The sequence below is a fragment of the Ambystoma mexicanum genome, chromosome 1p (genome assembly GCF_040938575.1).
Source record: "Ambystoma mexicanum isolate Mex_15411 chromosome 1p, UKY_AmexF1_1, whole genome shotgun sequence".
Lineage (NCBI taxonomy): Eukaryota > Metazoa > Chordata > Amphibia > Caudata > Ambystomatidae > Ambystoma > Ambystoma mexicanum.
The window spans coordinates 128454162-128472442 of record NC_090921.1 but is presented as its reverse complement, the minus strand read 5'-3'; positions in this window follow the sequence as shown (position 1 = coordinate 128472442).

Below are 18281 nucleotides of genomic sequence, written 5' to 3'. Positions count from 1 at the left end.
GGAAGGCATGGTATCAAAGTAAGAAAGACACAAGTGATCACAGTTCAAGGGTGTTTATTCAACTGCAGAATGGGTGAGGTAAACGACTAATCTAAACCTAAATGTAAGATGGGAGCAAGCTACGGACATCAAATAATAATAATAATACCGTCCAAGTAGAGTCTAATGAAAAAGGGCCTGTGCTAAAAAGAAAATATTGCCAATCTTTACTGCTATTTACACAATAGTGTGGGATAATGTTCACAATAAGAAAGAGGTGTTCACAAAATGATAAGTCAGCATGTTAGGCCGTGGGCCTCCCTTCCCCACGTTTTTAGCACGGGACAAGGCGGGTCACTCAAGCACAGCACACTCGTGGGCTTCTTTGGCACAAGGTCACAGTTTCTTTCACCAACATCAGGGCCTTCTGTGACCAAGTCTCTTTTGTGCAAAAGGTCTCTTGCCTCTGATGACCTGATTTACCACATACAACAAGGTTCCTTTCTTAATATTCACGTCGGGAAATGTACTCTTCAACCAGGATCTCCCTCAGCCTGGCTCTGATTCTTCTTTCACCACTAGCCTCACTCTGTCGGGTTCAGAAAAACTTCAATGTGTAGGCATCCCTCAGTCGGGTTCACATCTGCCACAACAATCTTCTCGGGTGTGTTACTGTTCACCCCGTATCCCCCTCTTATAGGCTCAAATCCCCTTTTCTACAATTAGTGCCCCTGAACCGGGTTCAGACCAACTTCAGTTTACAGACAATCAAAGGCTTTTGAGTGTGCATGGGATTAAACGCAACCCACTGTGGAACCACTTCAATTTTACAGTTCAACAATTCTTCCCCGCTCAGAAGGAGGGGGGGCACCAAACAGAGACCTTCGAGTGAGCACCCACGCGGCACCGGAACACTCTGTATCTGGTACCTATCTTGTTTTCACAAAGTTCAATTGTATTCAATTTCTCTTTCTTCATACAATGTTGCTGCTTGCAACCTTGAGCCTAACACAGTCAGGTCTGCTCTCAATTTCTCCAACTCACCGGCTGTGCTGAACTCGTTGGTGTGTTTTTGCTGTCTGAGTCAAAGACGGTACCATGGTGGAAATCACTTTTCCCCGCCCTGGCTATCAGTGCGGGAGGGCCCTGTGTACCGTTGACACACGCTACATCATTCTTCAGCAGCAATTCCTGGTCTTATGTTTCTTTTCCTTGAGGCTTCTTGAAAGTCGCGGTTCTTGGTTGTAAAGGGCAAGGGTAATTCCCTCCTTGTCGTCATCTCAGATCTCCCCGCCTTTCTCCTTGGTTTAAACTGCCATCTCAAGATAGCTGCTTCCATGTGCATTTGGCCTTGCTCAGATTGTGCTTTCGTGGTCCGCCTTTTATCCGTGTGGGGAAGTGTAATGGGAGTCAGGTGTGTGTAGTTATCGGTAATTGCCTGACTCTGCCTGACCCTTGTGTTGGGACATGTCAGGTATACGGCTCTGGTGTTAGTCCGTTGTCGCTCATGATGAACTGTCTGCGAGAAAGTGATTGTGTCAGAAAAGGGGGAAGAGGGGTGTTGAGTTTCTAGCTATCCTACCTGGTAGGATGGGGAAAAGGTATTATAAAGAAGGGGATAACGCATCTCTCCCTTCAGTGTCCCACTTCCACTCCCCGAAGAACCCCCATCTCGGTTATTCCTCCGTCACCGGTCCACCCACAGGAACTGAATCCAATAGCGATGGCCGTGTCCTGGCCACCTGGATGACAGATCCCCGGAGACTAGTGAGTGGAACACCCTTAGATTTCTCACAGCGTCTAAACATCTCTCGCGCCAAATTGACGGTGCCGGAATGGCTTTAGCACCACTAGAGGCGCATCGAAAGAGGCGCTGCGGCTTAAGTAGCATACCAAACCAGGCAGTGCCAAAAGGATGGAGCCAAAAAGGGGTTTACCCGAACCGACGAGAGAGAGCGGTCTTCGAAATAGGAACGCCGGGAGCAGTGCAGGAAAACAGCCGTCACAAGCAGCAGGGGGTAACACACCGAGAGTAAGGGAAGAGGACCCTCTAGGCGCTTAAAATGCCAGTGAAGTGCACGAGAAGGAAACTGGAAAGATGCTGCAGATCCTGCTGGGACTTCAAACGCTGTCGGAGTCTCACAGAAGGATGAAGCTGCCCCTGTAACCATGATAATCTGTCAGAGGGAAGGAAACAGGTACACAGGGTCTCCGGGAGGTGGAGGAAGTCCAGGGAAGTAATATAAATCTGGAACAAGAGGGTCTGGGTCTCTAAAAGACATATAAACTTGGCATGAGAGTGAACCGAGCGTGCACAAGGAATAGGTGCGAATCTGGGACCTGTACTCAAATATGAGAGCAAGAAACAGAGGGTCTGGGACGGTGAGAGATTTATGAACTTAGTAGGAGAGTGAACCAAGTGCATACCACGAAGAAGTGCAAGTCTGTGGCCCACACCCAAATAATAGAACGTGAAACAGAGGGTCTTGGACCCTGAGTGAGTTGCTTTCTTGGCAGGAGAGAGAACCAAGTGAAGGCAATGCAGCCACACAAGTCTGGGACTTGCACCCAAACCAATGATTGAGACTTATGCACTTGGCAGGAGAGTGAACCAAGCGCATACCACGAAGAAGTGCGTCTCTGGGACCCACACCCAAACAAGATGTCGCGAATAAGAGGGTCTGGGACACTAACTACAAATATAGAAAAGCCAGGAGAGTTACATGCTTGCAAGGAGAGTGAACCAAGCAGATATTGATATTGATATTTTATTTGTATCACGCTCGTACACAAGTGTTTCAGAGTGCGACGAGGCAAGGGAGGGGAAACAGGGGAGAATAAAACAAAAATGGATGGGTAGGCGGAGTTAGGAAAAAACCATTCAACCTGCATACACATACTAGAGACCTCAATGCTCTACCTCTGCAACCTTACAGTTACACCTGACTCCATGGCATGTACTCCGATGAAGGTGATCAGGGGCTCAATTATCATCCGGGAGAAGCAGACGGAAAGTTCTAGCTTCCCAATTAATGTGTCACGCCTGAAGGGGTATCCGCAACCCCTCCCTAACCACAGAAGCACAGGGAGTAGGACCCTCCCATCATGGTTGTGCACCGGTCCCTGATGCTTAGTAAGAAGGTCACCACGAGACAGCTACTGGGGGGAAGAGGGTTAGGGAGAGGTTGTGGGTAGGTAGCAGGGTTTTAGGGTCACCGGAAAGAGGGTTAGGGATGCAGAAATGGATGGGTAGGCGGAGTTAGGAAAAAACCATTCAACCTGCATACACATATTAGAGACCTCAATTCTCTCTTAGTTCAGTTGAGCCTGTGGTATCGCACCTACCACCAATACCTGTCCACTTAAGGCTCACTACCCTCCCCTACTCCCTATCACCTGGCTCTTTCCTAATCCCTCAGACATATGAACACATGGATGAATGTGAAGTAGCTACACAATTACATGATGAGAAGCAGTAGGTCTTAAAACAAGCCATGCATGATGAGGAACACTCCAATTCACATTAGACACATGGAACATGAACAGGCAATGCCTTCATACCCTGCAAACGCATGTCATAAAGATGGTGTTCGCTGTTGCCCTATCTAAGGTGCCCCATTGCATAGTAGGGCTAATACATCCCTCACAAGAACTGTCCTTTCCTGTAGTTCCAACAACGCTGCCCGATTACGTCATATAGGGCTATTCATGTCCACAAAAACTGCCCCATTCCCTCACAGGGTTTAAATATGTGCTGAGGAAAAGACAATCACTGTGTGCGCTTGTTAACGCTGCCCTGCTCCCTCACAGGACAAATACATGAATGATGTGTACACATTCCCATTCACAAAACAAGCTTCAAACAAACGTTACACCATTACAGTGCTGTACTTATCTTTTGCTCGGATAGCCAATGCTGCATCCCCGAGTGTTGTGTTTTGTTTCAGCAGTTATCACACAACTCTGCATTATAGTTATAATGAAGTTCTATGTTTAATCGTAGGAGCCCCGGGGAGGCCAACTTCTTTCAGCAACATCTTCGTGTATGATCCCATCAACATTCTGGAATCATACACGAAGATGCCGTCATGGCAACAGAACATTACATGTATGCCTTCACTGTAAATTATCATTACACCGAGCAAGTTGCTGCAGGCCTTGAAAGTATTCCTGCTTCACTGGCAATTTTTAATGTCATTCCTTTCTGCTGTAATACCTGTAATACTCCCAACAACTTTGCATCATGTTCTTCCTGAGACATACCTGACACCAATATGTCATCCTGAAAATAATGTACTCCTTGTAACCCTTCAAATAAATGGTGCATGAATCTCTGGAACACCGCGGCTGCTGAAGCCAACCCAAAAGGCATTCTCTTGTACCTAAAAGCTCCTAATGGTGTTACAAAAGACGTTAAATGTCTACTCTCTTCCTCCAGTACTACTTGGTGATATGCTGACGATAGATCTAACGTCGTAAAATACTTTGCCGGCTTCATGGTAGTCAACATTTCCCCAATGTTCGGCAAAGGATGGCGATCTACCCAAATGTTAGCATTCAAATCTCTTAGGTCTACGCACATTCTGATGGATCCATCCTGTTTTTTAACAATTACAATTGGGGATAACCACTCAGAGCTTTCAATAGGTTCAATGACATCCTGTATGCATAACCTTTCTAATTCGGCCTTCAATGCTTCTCTGGTGCCAATGGGTATATTCCTCACTCTATGTACCACTGGCTTCGCACCCCTTTTTAGTATGATCTGATGTTCAAATCCTTTGAGTAAACCTATTTCCTCATTAAAAACTTTGGGAAAAGCCTTTGCCAAATTCTCTGCAGTATCGCAACTGTTCTCCGTAAGGCATAAAATGGGCACTTCATCACCAGGATGAATTTTTATTTTCAAAGCTGCTTGCTCCCACTATCGAAAACCCATTCTCAGCCACAAACAATCTGCAGTATGTTTCTCTTCTTTCAAATTTCAGATGTACCCAAACAAACCCTATAATGTTGATGGGTGTTTTTCCATATCCAGTTGCCTTTATGCTTGTCATTTGTAGTTCCCCCATTTCTTTTTTTAATACATTGACATATGTCTCCACATCAACCATCGTGTAAGGAGAACCAGTGTCCACCATCACCATCATTTATTTCCATGGTGACCCATGGTCCCACACTTTTTCCGCTTGGTGCAACAGCTAGTATTTGAACCTTGTCTTCAAGTCTATCTTTGATTGCCAAAAGATTGCTTGGACCACTCATGTCTTCCAATGCCTTTATACTTGTCATCGCTGCACCTCTACCTCTATTGTAGCGTCCAGTATTTCTTCCAAAACGGCTGTTAAATCTTCCTCTTGCTCTACTGTTGTGACACATTTTTCCAAAATGTCCTAGTTGACCACATCTATAACATTCTGCTAACACAGCTGGGCAATCTCTTTCAGCATTGACATGTCTATACCATCCACAACTCAAACATCTGTTATTCTGTCTGAACATGCCGGCCCTTCCTTGTTTGATTCCACTATTCACGTCTGACTTGACTAATCTTTTAACAATAGCAATCAAATCATCCTCTTGACTGTTATGTTGCCCATCCTCCATATCTTGAACTGATTTGACTTCCACATTCTCCATTTTATTTTGAACTTCCTTCATACATTTTTCGCCCAGTTCGATTGACCTGGCTATCTCAATTGTTTTTTCCAATGTGGGGTTCTTCGCTTGCCATAAACGTTGTTGAATCCGGGGATCCGCCACATGCAACACCATCTGATCCCTCAAATATTCATCTGCTACTCCCGTGAAAGCACAAGTGGCCATCAATCCCCTTAATGCGGCTAAATATGAGTCTATACTTTCCTCTTTACCTTGTTTCCTTGTAAAAAATCTATATCTCTCCAATACTATGTTAGTTTTATTTCCAAAATGCTTATTAAGTTTGGCCATCGCTACGTCATATTTCCTAGCTCCACTCGAAGATTCCTCCCAACTCACTTCATCATGTTCTAATTCAGGTAATGTCCTAAAAATCCTTAGTGCCTCGGCACCTACACAACTTAGAAGAGTGGCCTCTTTCTGATCATCACTGTACCTTGAACCTCCTATTGCCCTCAGATATACCTGGAAATTATCTTGCCATTGTTCCCACGGGCATGTTGGATTCCCAGGCAAAGGTAAAAACTTCACTGGAGCAGATATAGTCTGCATGATGCTTTAAATTCTAACTCAATGTTGTAGGTCTTCTGTAACACACTTCACTCCATGTGCTTCACACTTTATCAATGAATTTTGTTCATAAATAGTGCACGTGCAATCACAAAAAAAACATTTTTTTTTTTTAATTTTTTTTTTAAAATTTATAACTGTCTCTGCAACACTCTCTCCTTTCGTTTGAACTTCCTCGGCGATCTACACTTCAATGTCATTAACCTTGAACCACTGTTTGGCTTTTCAAAACATTCAACGTTTTTTTTTTTCTCCCAAAATGGCGGCACGTTCAGCACGCACTAAGGTACTTTCCTCTAGTGTATCAGACGGTTGGCCGCTCGCTGCTCCCTGCGAGTTTCATTAACATATAATCCTCATTCTTGATCGCGCCGCTCACCTATTACATGCGATTGCACTTCTTCTTTCCTTTGATGTCACGATCACCGTTCCTAGTATCCAGCAACAGCATTAAACGAAGCGTGTATTTCAATGCTCCTGCTGCGCCCGGGACTCCCTTCATGCAGTAATCCTCGTCGCCAATTGTTGTGTTTTGTTTCAGCAGTTATCACACAACTCTGCATTATAGTTATAATGAAGTTCTATGTTTAATCGTAGGAGCCCCGGGGAGGCCAACTTCTTTCAGCAACATCTTCGTGTATGATCCCATCAACATTCTGGAATCATACACGAAGATGCCGTCATGGCAACAGAACATTACATGTATGCCTTCACTGTAAATTATCATTACACCGAGCAAGTTGCTGCAGGCCTTGAAAGTATTCCTGCTTCACTGGCAATCACTGCCACTACCCGGGGCGAAGCACTGGAGAAGCCTTTCTCTCTGACCGGCAGCCTGGGGTTCACCGCCATGGCCGGGCCCGCTTCACTGCTCACTATGCAACAATGTCGCTGCCTGCTATTGCACACTGCCCGTCCTTCTGCATGGTTAAAACAGTCAGCAAGGAGCACAGGCAGGTGAGGCTTCTTTCAAGTACCCGTTGACGCGTGCTGAAGGTACGCTGCTGCTGGGTATCATGGGAATTGTAGTTTCCCAATCCACCGGCACCCGTAATATTTCACCAGCCTGCAAACCCTCACAGAATGTGATTGTGCCACAGCTGAACAACTCCCTTTTCCAATGCAGGAGTTTAAACGTCCCACAGCTGAGATGCAAAAGGAGAGCTATTCTCCATGGAGGATTTGGAGGCACCAACCCAGCGAGTTGCAGGACGACTATGCACGGAGCAGGGCAGAAGCCCTATGGTAGAAGGGACTACCTGTCATGCTGTCTGGAAACCCTTCTGGGCATCCTAAAGTCTCGGAAGCTGCACTCCACGGCCTCTGCAACCCAAGAGGCAAAGTATTGTTGGTGAAGTCACCATCGAGGGAAGCAACACAGTTGCCAACGAGATGCAGAGCCAGGAAATGTAACTTGCAAAGCCGCTGAAGAAGGAAAGTAGAGAAGGAACACCGGAGCCTAGCACCGGAGCAACACCAGTTGGAAAACACAAACCATTTGGTCAGGTACGCGGGCGACTAACGGGGTGCTGGAGATCAAGGGAAGCCAATATGAACTACAAGATGAAAGTGGTCTGGGACCCTGGGAATCGTAAGGACAGAAAGCAAAGGTTGTCTGCTTGGCGGGAGAGTAAACCAAGCAGACGAGAAACCTGGTGAGTCTGGGACCCGCACCCAAATAAAAAAAACATGAATGAGAGGTTCTGGGACAATAGTTCTGAAAGGAAAAGGTTCTATGCTTGGCAGGTGAATAAACCAAGCTGGGACAGTGTTACACTGTGGCCCTCATTACAACCTTGGTGCTAAGTGCACCAACTTTACCACCATGGTGTAAACTCCGTTTACACCATGGTGGATGGCGGATTTACCGCCCCATTACAAGGTGAGTGGGGCGGTAAATCCCCATTTCCCATTTTCCCTTCCCCATTCCCATTTTTGCCCCATAGGGCATAATGGGAGTGGGGAAGGCGCTAATTACGGCACCGTAAATTACGGTGCCGTAATTAGCACCAAGGTGCCTTAGCACCATGGAACTTAACGCCTGCAAAAAGCAGGCGTTAAGGTGGGAATCAGGCGTTAAGGGTTAACGGTGGCGTTAACCCTTAACGCCTGAGTTGTAATGAGGGCCTGTGAGTCTGGGATCTGCACCCAAAAGAGATGGTCCACGTTGGAACAGTTGCTTGGCAGGAGAGTAAACCCAGCAACTGAGTGCCGTGAGTCTGGGACTAATACACCAAAGTGGGACAGTTTATGAAAGATAACAGCTTGGCAGAAAAGTGAACCAAGCAGTGATATTGGGAGTCTGGACTCGTGCCCAAAAGAGGGATAGTCAATGAGAGGACATTTGCTTAGTAAGGAAGAAATGAAGTCAATTGGAATACAGCAAGTCTGGCACCTGCACCCAAAACAAGTAAAGAAAACATTGTGTAAATAAATCTGACGCTTGGCAAAAGGAGTGTGCCAGGTTGGTAGGCTAAACCGGAGAAGCTTGAGAAATATATTCTTGTGAACTGCCTATTGACATTTGTATAAGCAAGCATAGGCCTCAGAGGGCTCAAAGGAGAGACTCATTATAAGACGGAATCTAGGGGAAAGGACTACAACCCTAGCTTTGGAGTACTACAGTTTTGAACATTTCTTTATTTTTCCCACTTGTGATTACCAAAGAGACTGGGAACTTTTCTGTTGGTTGGATCTACAGGTTTAGGTTATCAGTGTAAGGGGGAGAAGTAGGCTTTTGAGACACTACTATATTGTGGACATTCTGATAATTTTCTTAGTTTTCTTAGAGGCAGGGATCCCCTCTTAATTTTAGGGACAGAGAGGTATTTTTCCAACCCTTTTTCATGTAATTAATGTTTCTATCCAAAATCATGCCACCATTGTGTCCGAGTCTTACTTCTGCACCCTTACACTCAATAGTGTAGAAGCGATCAAAAGCGAAGGGAGATCCTGCTTTCTTTTTTTTTTTTTAGCAGCACCAATTCTCCTACGTCATCTACATTCTGTATACTTGATGGTTAGGATGTTACAGATGAATTATCTTTAGATTCTTCTCTTTTACATATTTGTTCTAGTTTCTGTTTTGAATTCTAGGAGTAGAATCGTTCTGCTACAATGGTTTAGAATACTGCAGTTCTATGTTTTCCTGAATCTCCCTTCTGCGTCACCCCCCTTGTTCATACTTTCATTTAAGCAGAGGTCGTTATATTGCTATTATGTATATGTCAACTTTTTTAAAAGACTTTATCATTTTCAACATTACAGCAAACAGTGGAAGGGACTGTGACCAACTGGTATAAAACCAAACTTCAAAAGATAGAAAAGGATTTGTCATGGAAGCACAGGTATTAGTGAGTGAGCATAACATTAGAACACATCAGACCACCAATAGAACAAAGCAAAAGGAAACCATAGGTTCCCAAAAAGAGGTACATTGATGACATGTTATATTACTGAAAAATATCACTACATTTGCAGCTTAATGGATCTCAGCGGTTATGCCAGGTTAAACTTGTGGAAGGGAAGCCATGTCGCTATATTCTTGGATAAGCGGCCCTGTGAGGTAGCACATATTGTTCCCAGTGCTGCTATTTCCCATACTTTGTACCACCAGATATTAATCTGTGGCCCCTCTGCACTGGGGCCCCACATGGGGTAGGCCACATCCACCGCCCACAGGATCCGAGGGTAATAGTGAGCCTGTGATATCATTAATTTGGGCTAATACCTCCTCCCAAAAACCTATGGGCCCCTACACAGTGCCACCAACATCGCAGAAAGGACCCTTTCAGGCCACAATTCCTCCAGCATAGTGGGGAGGCTGAACCATAACTCTTATGGAGCCGGGATGGATACATACACCACTGAGACAGAATTGTGTAAGCATTCTCCTTATTCACTACATTGCTAGACAAGGTGGTGGCCCTCTACCAAATCTTCCCCCAAATATCGCCTGAGATCACACTCGCCAAGTCCTCCTCCCACCTCAACATATAGACAAGCCAGGAAGCTGGATATGATTTGTCCAGCAGCTTGTATAATCTGCAGATCCTCCTTGCCAGACAGCCGTCCCGGACCGGAAGCTCCAGAGCCATGAGTGGCTGCGTTCCCACCCTGAGAGTTTCAGAATTGGTGGTCTAGTGCCTAAACTGGCAGTAACTGAAGTGTTCTGACTCAGACTCCAAAGGCTGTCTTGCATTCCTAAAAGGCCAATGGAACTCCTCTACAGTTAGAGTAAAGCTGGACCAACTGGGGCAGGCCACCCACCCTCATGCCCGGAAGGCTTCTCAAGCAAGCCTGGGAGAAAAACATGAGTTCCCAGTAACCGGGTATCAGACCATCTGGTACTTTCCAAACTTTAAGTGCTCTGTCCCAGTACGCCAGGGAGACCGTGGTAGAGGGCAACACTCAACTCCCTCCTCCCCTGGGTAGACTGTAGAGTTGCAGAAGGGTCCCCAGGGAGCATGAGGTGACTGATTGCATGATCAACACTCACAGGGGCCCACCTTTGTTAGCCTGCCAGAGTAGTGTATGCTAAAGTTTGGCTGATGTGACATAGTTCTAAAGGATGGGAAGGTCCGACCGCTACAGTAGTTGTATGAGTGCAAGGCCTGTTTACTGATTCACGGTCTACGGTTAGACCATATGAACCTCCTATTTCAGGGTTCAGCTTGGAGGGGATGGCGCAGGAGCATAACCGGGAGGGACAGTGCATGCTAGAGAAGCCTAGGGAGCAAATTCATTTTAATTGTGGTGATACGACCCACCCAAGAGATCCACAGACACTCCCATCATGGCAAATTGTCTCTCATGAATTTGAAGATAGCCAGGAAATGCCGATACAAACCTGCCAATGAGTTGGTTAATGCTACACCCAGGTAGTTCAAGACACAATCACTACATGAAAACGGAAACTCTTGTTGGATGCCGACTATACTGTCCCTGACTTTGAAACATTAAGTCCCTTGGATTTACCATAATTTATCATCTAGCCCAAGACGCATTCAAAAAGTTCAAGTTCAGCCATAAGGGCCGGCAGTGAAAAGCTGCGTTATAAGAACAATAGAACATCGTCCACATAGAGACCAATTTGATGACTGACCACTCTGGCCGAAATGCCTCTGATTGCTGAATTACATTGTCTGCAGAGCGCCAGAGGTTCCATCATCAGGGCAAAAATGTGTGTCTCTTTCCTAATTGGGATAGATCGCAAGTAGTGCCCGTTAATACAGATTCTCTTAGATAGAGTCTGCAGCAAGCCATGATTCGGAGGATGATTTGCGTGATGAACCTAGGACTGAACCCAAACGACTGGAGCACCAAAGAAATTAATTGCCAATCCACTGTGAGAAACCGGAAGGTGTCTCACTCGCTAGTCCCCGGAGATTTGTCATCTAGGTGGCCAGGACAAGGCCATCGCCTTTGGATCCATTTCCTGGGGTGGATCACATGGGGGGGGGTCTTCGGGGAGTGGGAGTGGGACACTGGATGGTGAGACGCGGTATCCTCTTCTCTGTAACACCTTTACCCCATCCTACCCGGTAGGATATTAAGGAACTCTAACCCCCATCCCTTTTACAACACAAACACTTTCTCACTGACTGCCCGCTCTGAGGGAAAACAGACTAACACCTGAGCCGTGTACCTGATATGTCCCAATATTATGGTCAGGCCAGGTCAGCAATTATTGACAATCTCCCACACCTGACTTCCATTACACTTTCCCACGCACATAAAAGTAAGAGCACAGGAGCACACTCTGAGCAAGGAAAATCACACAAGGAAACAGCAGTTTCGAGACGACGGCTGAGCAAGAGAGGAAAGGCGGCAAAACCGAAGGGGAACGCTTGGAGAGAAATTACCTTGACCTTTTTCGACAAGGAAACTTTACTTTCCCAAAACCTTGAGAGAAAGCATAAGACCAGGAAACCAGGCTGAAGAATCCTGCATAGTGTGTTGGAGATACCTGGGGACCTCCCGCGTCAATAATTAAGGCATGGAAAATCACCAGCCACTGTGGTACCAGCCTTGGCTCCAAGAACAAAGCCACATCAGTAAAAGCAACACAGCCGGTGATTTGGGGAGACTGATATAAGACCGGTCTGTGTTGAATCCAAGGTTGCAAGAAGCAACAATGTATGGCGAGCACTGGAACGCGTATGATAAGAGACGCAAGTGAAGTGAAGTGAAGTGAACTGCTGATGAGTGATTGACCTTTAAAGCAAACTACAATACCTTTGACAGAGTGGTCCGGCACTGCGGGGTGATCAATTGAAGGTCTCTGTAAGGTATACAGCTGAGGAGCGATGAAAGTAGATGCATTTGATCTGAGCTAGGCAGAGGGAGATCATTTGAAAGTGAACAAATAAATGTGAATCAAAGTGGTCCTACAACGGGTCCAGTAAAATCCTGCGCACAGTCGAAAGTCTTTGATTTTGATAAAATAGAGAAAGTTTGGAAAAGCACATGAATTTGGTCCGAGCCCGGCAGAGGGAGACCAATTGAAGGTTTTGTGATAAAGAGGGTCTGAGCCCGGCAGAGGGGCACCCGCAGTGAACAGTAACTCACCAGAGAAATTGTATAAGTGAAAATCCTGAGAAGAAAGGAACTTTAATGTTTGTTTGTCACATCAGGCCCTCTGAAGTAAGAGACTTTGAATGACAAAGAGACTTTGCCACAGAATGCCCTGATACTAAGCTTTTGTTCCGCACCTTCGTGCTAGAGAAGCCAGAGAGTCTGCTAAGCGAGTGTGCCAACTTGTCACGAGTTGAAAACATGGGGAAGCCAACAAATTGAATATCCTGACATATCATTTCTTGAAAACCTTTGTTTTGCATAACATTGTTTCCCACACTATTTGTATTTAGAAGTAGGGATTGGCAATAGGTCTATAAGTATAGGACCTTTTATTTTGGCAAGACACCATTAGGACTGCAGTATTATTATTATTTATGTATTTATTTATTTATTTTAGGGCCAGGGATAGGCTATCAATATATTTCTTGTAGAAAAGTGCAGTGTATCCGGCCGGGCCTGAGGCTTTATTCATGGGGAGTTCTCGGAATGCATTTTTAACCTCATCCTCGGATATTGGCCCATCCAAATATAGTTTTTCTTCTTACGATATATTCGGGAGGGGGGTATTATTAAAGTATGTTCCCTGATCCTCCTCGTTGGGGAGGTCAGAGGAGTATAGTTTCTGGTCGAATTTTTTTAATATGTCCCCTATGTCTGCCGTTTGGGTCTTCGTCTGCCCCTTATTATCTTTGAGACCTTTTACTGTTTGTTTTGTTTGTTTTTCTTTGAGCTGCCTGGCCAAGAGTCTATCTGCCTTGTTCGCCTTTACATACCAGTACCAGTGTCTCAGATGTAGCAAGTTTCTCTGTGCTTGTTTGGTGCGGATGGTTTCTAGCTGACCTTGGACATGTTTTAAAGCTTTCTTTAATTTAGTCGACTGTGACTGGGCCATCTCCATTTGAATAGCTGTCAATTTCTCCTCTATCTCCGCTTCCCACTGATGGTTTTATTTATCCCTCTTGGCTTTAAGGGGGTTAAGGTGTCCCCTAGTCACAGCCTTAAAAGCTTCCCATAGTGTTTCCCGGGAGGTCCCTGGGAGATTATTGCGGGTAAACTTTTCTATTATATTTTCCTTGATTGATTCCCCCATGATCGGATCCTGGATTATTTCCTGTGGGAATTTCCATCTCCATAGCCCAGTCTGACGACGGAATAGCGAGAGTTCCACCCATAGTGGGGCATGATCGGAGAGTGATATCGCTCCGATCTCTGTGTGTTGGACCTTCACCATGAGGCCCGTCGAGACCCAGATATAATCTATTCTAGACATAGGGCCTCATTACAAGGTTGCCGGTCCGGAAACACCGGTGGCGGTAAGCCCACCGCCACCGTTGTTTCCGGACCGGCAAACTACAAGTTGTGCAGGCGGGTGGTGTTACTCCTGCCAGGTCTGACCTGGCGGGAGTAACTCCACCTGCCTGCAGACGGAAATCGAAACACTGGCACCGTTAATTACGGTGCCGGTGTTTCCATGGTCTTCATTCCCATGGAGTCCTATTGGACTCCATGGGAATTGGGATTTACAGATTTCTGGCTCCGGAATTACCAGAACACCGGGGCTGTAATGCCCCGGTAATTCAGGCAAATCCGGAGCCTGTAAATTACTGCAGGTCCGGCGGCAGCCTGCCGGTTTTTCCAGAACAGCTACCGCCGGACTCGTAATGAAGCCCATAGTGTTGTGGACATGTGAATAATGAGTTAAGCCCTTTAATGCCTCTCCATACATCTACTAGTGCTTGGTTTTCCATTTGTGCTTGTAGGGCTTTGGATGGAGTTCCCTGTCCTTGTGGTCTGATGCCATATCTGTCTAAATTGGAGTCCCATACAATGTTGAAGTTCCCCCCCCCACCCAGTACCACCTTCCCGTGGCATACCTTTCCAATTTATCCAGGATGTCCCTCATGAAGCTATCCTGTCCCGAATTCGGGGTGTAAATTGCTGCTAATGTCAGGGGGTATCCCTCGATATGAGTATTCATGAAGAGGTATCGCCAGTGTTTATCTGTATGCGTGTTGTGAATTGGGAGTTATGGAATGTTATCTGGACCCCTACCCTTTACTCTTGTTCATTTGCCTGGATGATGTGGTTGTATCCTTTCAGTCGCCCCTTCCCTTTGTCTTTACCCTTAATGTGTGTTTCTTGGAGCATTATGACTTCATATTTCCCTTTTTGGAGGAAGTGCTCCACCTTCTTTCTTTTAACAGGGGAGTTCAACCCTCGGACATTGTAAGTTAACACTTTTATCCCCATTCTTTCGTAGATTGCATGATCTCTAGTGTCCTTATTCGACTTCCCATTGCTGATGTCTGCTTCCTTCCGGATCCCCTTTCGCTCCCTCTTCCTTCCCCCTTCCCGAACTTCGCAACCCCCAACTTGCGTATCTCTCCCTCCTCTCCCCATAACTGCCCTGAGGAGGCCTCGGGGACCTATGGCCGCTCGGGTGTGGAGCCCTACATGCCATGCCCTCTACACACCCAGGGATAACTTTGTGGGGAGTCCTAAACCCCACGTGGATTCTTCCAATCGCACCAGCAATGGGTCTCCCCCTCCCCTCTCATCACCTGGTTGTTGGATTCATGCTCCTGTGTTGACATGAGTTGCTCGGGGAGGTGGGCTCGGGATGTTGGAGATTTTCAATCCATTGTAGGAAGTTTGAAGTGGATCTAGTATGATCTATTTCTTTTTACTGGGACGCCTGGTGTTCCTATTGATTGTCATCCACTCTCAGGGTGTCCTCCGCGTGGTGGACCCTTCCTTGCCGGGTCCCGGGCGGTCTCCTTCTTGTTACTGTATGTCCATTAAGTGTATGCCCTCTTCACAGGTCATTATTCTTAGTTGTTTCCCCTCCCACAAGAATAGCAATCCGAAGGGAATGGTCCACTTGTGTCTGATTTGTTTGGCCACTAATTCTCTTATTACCTGGCCCAGTTCTCGCTGTTTCTGTACAGTCGTCTGTGTCAAGTCCTGGTAGATATGTACGTCCACTGCATTCATCCCTAATGGTCCATTGTTCTTGCTTTTTGTAGGATCATCTCCATTTGGGAATAGGACGTAAGTTCTACCAGGACATCTCGAGGCCGGGAATCCCGTTCCCCCATCCTCTCTGGTCCCACCCGGTGTATCCTATCTTTTGAGATTTCTGTGTCCTCTTGCGTAGGTAGGATGTCTTTGAAGACTTGTTGTACTGCATCCTTAAGATCTTTGTCTTCTACGGATTCCACCATGTTTTTTATCCTGATATTCGATCTCCGGGAGAGGTTTTCTAAATCCTCGCATCAGAGTTCGAGGTTGTGGGTCAGTCGGACCAGATGTTCCTGTGTCTCAGCGCTTTGTTGCATCTCCTCTTCTATGTTTTGCACTATTTTCTCCAGGGTGTCCGGTCTTTCCCTAAGATTCACCACCTCTGTTTTTAGCTCTTGCACTGCTGTTTTTATTTCACTTTTCATAGATTAAAATTGGGTGTTCATCGAGGTCATAAACTGTGCCTGGAATTCCCCGAAACAAGCCTTCATGTCCTCCTTCGTGGCCATCTCTTCCAGAGTTGTGTCTGGGTCTGTTCTTGCGGTCTGCTCGCCGAGTGCTTTCCCTTTTGTCTGTGCCGTAGGGTCCGCTCCCCAGAGTTGTACTGCGTTTGGTTCCTGTCTTGTTTGTGAGGTTTGTGGCATAGATTGTGGTTGTCTTCCAGTTGTCTTCCCCTGGATTTTGACATGTGTGCAAATCTCCTTACTTCCATTTGCTTTTGAGGGGATCTCTGCAGGCCTCCGTCTTGAGTTGGCCTTCTGTGAGTGTGAGTGGATTCCCCGTTAATCTGTTGTTGGGGCGGTCTCCTGGTTGGGTATTGCTGCTGTGGGGGCTCCATTTTGGGCAGGTAGGCACCTTCCGGACTTCCCCTGGTCTCCTATGTGAGCCCACCTGAATCTGTATTCTTGGGCCAGGGTACTTGTTCACTTATGTGTGGGGGTGCCTGCATATATGGTCTCTTCCTTCCTTGGTGTTTCCTCCGATTGTGTTGGCACACCCTTTTTGTTAGAGGAGTCCCTGGTTTGCCTATAGCCCCAGTGGGGGTCTGTTATTGTGTCTTTCTAGCTGGCTTTTTGGCCCTGGCTCGCAGGGTTCTTTTCGTTCTTGGGGCCTGTGTGTATGGTTGGTCAGACCAGTGTCTTCGGATGTCCTTGCGTGCCCCCTCGTATGTTTTACCCCTATCTGAGGTCAGGGTGACTGGTGGGTCTTATGCTTATGGAGTGCCACCAAGTTGCTTATCCGATGTTGCCTGCTTATCTGTAAACTCCTACGTTGCTGGCTATATGTTGGTGCGTAGATGTGAGTCTCTTTGCATGGTGAGGGCACGCCTTACCATATGTCCGGTTGGTTTCCCTCGATTCCCGCTGGACCCGCGCCGCGGGTGTCTACTCTTCTTCCCTTCTTTTCTTGTGAATGATGGACGGGAAAGGGTTGGAGATAACCACGGCGTCCGCTGACGTTGCGACTCTGGGTCCTCTCTCCCCCACAGTGGAGCTGCGCTGCTGCTCCGTGGATGCCTCGCCTCCACTCACGGAATGGTCCCCTGGGGGGAGGTCGTCGTTGCTGTCTTCTACTTTTGGATCCTACCCGGCGGGGGTCCGCCCCGGGGGCACTCCTTGCACTGCGCGCCCTTTGTGGTCTTGAACCCGCGTCGCACCCGCCTTATGGCGCTCCTACCGTGTCTGCGTCTCTGTTTACCGTCCCGGTGCTCCAGGCGGTCTGCCCTCTTTCATATTCATTCCGAGGGACTCCTAAATGTATGTGTCCCTCGTGTTCCGCTTCCCCAGCAATCTTCCTGGCCCGACCTTTTGTGGACTGTCTGCCTCAGCGGGTGATCCCGCCGATCCGGTGTGTCGGCCCGTTGGCTTTTCACCCCCTCAGTCTTTCCCTTCCTTATCTCTGTTGCGCACTTCGTTTTCACTTCCTACAGCTCTGCCTGATCAGTTGCCCTGCTTACCCACCGTATTCCCCTGCTGGGTTATGACCTCCTGGGTCATGAAATCTGCATCATTATTGTTTGTTATTTGCGCAGCATGGGAGGGGAGACGGAGCTCCGCTCACGCACATCTTCCCCTCACGGCCGCGATCTTGGAATACCCTGCGTTATTATTATTTGATGGTCGTAGCATGCTCCCATCTTTAGATTTAGGATTAGATAGCCGTTTTTCAAACCCAGTTGAAGTTCAATAATCACCCTTGAACTGTGATCACTTGTGTCTGTCTTGCTGTTTGATACCATGCCTCCCTTACACCACCCTATCAAAGGCTTTGTCTACGTACAACGGCAGTAAGGTGAGTAGAATCTTCTGCCTTCTGCTCAGTGCCACAACATCGATGGCCCACCGAATATTATTATGTATGCTGCAGCCTGCAATATATCCAGATTGATCTGGGTGAACTAAAAAGGAAGTACCTCTGCTAGTCTGGAGGCCAGGATTTTGGAATAAATCTTAGTGTCAGAGTTTAGCAAG